The sequence below is a fragment of the Hemicordylus capensis genome, chromosome 3, assembly GCF_027244095.1.
Source record: "Hemicordylus capensis ecotype Gifberg chromosome 3, rHemCap1.1.pri, whole genome shotgun sequence".
Classification (NCBI taxonomy): Eukaryota; Metazoa; Chordata; class Lepidosauria; order Squamata; family Cordylidae; genus Hemicordylus; species Hemicordylus capensis.
This window is the reverse complement of record NC_069659.1, coordinates 234,213,006-234,216,321: the sequence shown is the minus strand read 5'-3', so window position 1 is coordinate 234,216,321 and position 3,316 is coordinate 234,213,006. Positions and strand designations below refer to the sequence as shown.

Here is a 3,316-nt window from a genome sequence, read left to right as displayed (position 1 = left end):
ATGTAGAGCTGCACACAGAGAGAAACAGTATTCTTTAAGAGCATGTATACAGTCCTAGGCCAATGCAAAACATCCCTGTCTTTGCCATTGGTTTTCATGTGGCTGCAATCTCATGGTCATTGGCAGCACATCAAGCCTAAAAATAAAAAGACAGATTGTCCACTTCAGCTGTAATTACCAACTGAAAAGGCCCTGTGGGGTGGGGGGAGGGAAGAGAAAAGAACACAGCTATGAACAGGACATCAATCAGCAAGGCAGCCGACCATGTCAGGTCCCTGTCTGCTGGGCTAGGAGGGGAGAGAGGAGCTTGTCTTAGGCAATGCTAAACCACCATGTGGCTCCTTTTCCTTTTTTGGTTTGTTAAGAACATAAGAACAGCCCTGCTGGATCAGGCCCAAGGCCCATCTAGTCCAGCATCCTGTTTCGCACAGTGGCCCACCAGATGCCGCTGGAAGCCTCAGACAGGAGTTGAGGGCGTGCCCTCTCTCCTGCTGTTACTCCCCCACAACTGGTACTCAGAGGCACCCCGCCCCTGAGGCTGGAGGTGGCCCACAGCCCTCTGACTAGTAGCCATTGATAGACCTCTCCTCCATGAAGTCATCCAACCCCCTCTTAAAGCCATCCAGGTTGTTGGCTGTCACCACATCCTGTGGCAGAGAGTTCCACAAGTGGATCACGCGTTGTGTGAAAAAGTACTTCTGTTTGTTGGTCCTAGACCTCCTGGCAATCAATTTCATGGAGTGACCCCTGGTTCTAGTGTTGTGTGAGAGGGAAAAGAATCTCTCTCTCTCCACTTTCTCCAAACCATGCATGATTTTATAGACCTCTATCATGTCTCCCCGCAGTCATCTTTTTTCTAAACTAAAAAGCCCCAGGTGTTGTAGTCTTGCCTCGTAAGAAAGGTGCTCTAGGCCCCTGATCATCTTGGTTGCCCTCTTCTGTACCTTCTCCAGTTCAACAATGTCCTTTTTAAGATGTGGTGACCAGAATTGTACGCAGTACTCCAAGTGTGGTCGCACCATAGTTTTGTATAAGGGCATTATAATGTTAGCCGTTTTATTTTCAATCCCCTTTCTAATGATCCCTAGCATGGAATTGGCCTTTTTCACAGCTGCCGCACATTGAGTTGACACTTTCAGAGTGCGGTCCACCACAACCCCAAGATCCCTCTCCTGGTCCGTCACCGACAGCTCGGATCCCATCAGCATATACTTGAAGTTGGGGTTCTTCATCCCAATGTGCATCACTTTACACTTGCTAACATTGAACCGCATTTGCCATTTTGTCGCCCACTCCCCCAGTTTGGAGAGATCCTTTTGGAGCTGCTCACAATCCGTTTGGGATTTCACTACCCGGAAGAGTTTGGTATCATCTGCAAATTTGGCCACATCGCTGCTTACCCCTGCTTCTAGATCATTTATGAATAAATTAAAAAGCACCGGTCCCAGTACAGATCCCTGGGGGACCCCACTTCTTACTTCCCTCCATTGTGAAAACTCTCCATTTATACCTACCCTCTGTTTCCTGTCTTTCAACCAGTTAGCAATCCACACATGTACTTGTCCCTTTATCCCATGACAGCTAAGTTTCCTCAGGAGTCTTTGATGAGGAACTTTGTCAAAAGCTTTTTGGAACTCCAGGTAGACTATGTCAACTGGATCACCTCGATCCACACACTCGTTGACACTCTCAAAGAAGTCCAAAAGGTTGGTGAGGCAAGATTTACCTTTGCGGAAGCCATGCTGGCTCACTCCCAGCAGGTCCTGTTCTTCTAGGTGGTTTACAATTTTATCCTTGAGGATGCTTTCCATCAATTTGCCTGGAACGGACGTTAGGCTATCCGGCCTGTAATTTCCCGGATCGCCCCTGGATCCCTTTTTGAAAATCGGTGTTACATTTGCTACTCTCCAGTCCTCTGGTACAGAGCCCGATTTCAGGGATAAGTTAAATATTTTAGCAAGGAGGTCAGCAATTTCACATTTGAGTTCTTTGAGGACTCTTGGATGGATGCCATCCGGCCCTGGTGATTTGTTAGCTTTCAGTTTTTCCAGACAGTTTAGAACATCATCCCTTGTCACTTCTATCAGACTCAGCTCTCTAGCCTCCATCCCTAAAAAGCCTGGTTCAGGAACAGGTATATGCTCAGTATCCTCTGCCGTGAAGACAGACGCAAAGAACTCATTCAGTTTCTCTGCAACCTCCATATCCCCCTTAATAATCCCTTTCACTCCCTCATTGTCTAATGGCCCAACCGCATCCCTGGCAGGTTTCCTGCTTCTGCTCCTCATCTCACAGCATACAAACAGCAAAAAAAGGGTAACACTTTTTCTCGACTGTACCATTTCAAGGTGCAGGTGTGTGGGGCAGGCTGTATGTTTTGAATGCCCCACCTGTTGGAGATGGCGTTCCAGTGCATCGACCTTTTGCACCAACTCTCCTAATGACCACTAGGGGCATTGGGAGTAGAGATAGTAAGTGAGGGTCTCCTTAACTGTTTCCTGATCTGACTCTTCCATACTTCCTGTGCTGAGTCACAATCCTTCCTTTCCTCCTAGAAAGAAGATGGAAACATCTCTCTCCCTTCTTACCTGTTCATTATGTAGTACTTTAGATTAGGTTTAGGTCTTTGCTATCCAAGTGTACTTAACCAATAAATACTTAGTATTTAGTTCTACAAGGAACTCTGTGTGTTTCTTTCTAAATAGCTGCAACAACTAAACCATCCTCTGCTACCTACTCTATAACTGGAGTGTGCGCTCATTCCTTAGTGCTCTGCTCTTTTACCTACTGGGGGTAAAAATTAACAACCCCCAACAACAACACCACATACACATTCAACAATCCTCTGTGGGTGTAGCATGTCAAAGAAAATAGTTCAGTCAGGATTTCTCCCAGACGTGTTTCTTTCTGCCCTATGCAAGGGAACTAATTTTCCCTCTGGGCAATCATGCAAAGATAAAGACTTTTCCGCATGGTAGAGTGGTGGTAAAGTCTAGGAGAACCTTTACCATGGGAAAGAGCTATAGCTCAGTGGTAGAGCATTTGCTTAGCATGCAAAAGGTCCCAGGTTCAATCCCTGGACCCTGGTATATCTAAGTAGGGTATCCGGTATCTCGTGTAAGGGAAGGGCTACTTTGGCAGGCTAACTGCCATTGAACCACCGGGCTTGCTCACGAGTTCTCATGATGGAGTAAAACTGGGCCGGGCTCCCTTAGTTCAGTTTTCCTCCATCGTGTAGAGGTGCACCTAGGTAATTTTGGAGCATGAACCTAAAGGCCTTTGGAGGTCCCCCTCCCCTGCAAATTAAGCATCATCA

At 46.8% G+C, this 3,316-nt stretch overlaps 1 non-coding gene across 1 annotated transcript; it reads left to right on the top strand.

Moving 5' to 3' along the window:
- Nucleotides 1-3,019: 3,019 nt before the first annotated feature.
- Nucleotides 3,020-3,095, top strand: TRNAA-AGC (transfer RNA alanine (anticodon AGC)). Its single transcript has one exon. It is a non-coding gene; the product is annotated as a tRNA-Ala (tRNA).
- The last annotated feature ends 221 nt before the right edge of the window (nt 3,096-3,316 follow it).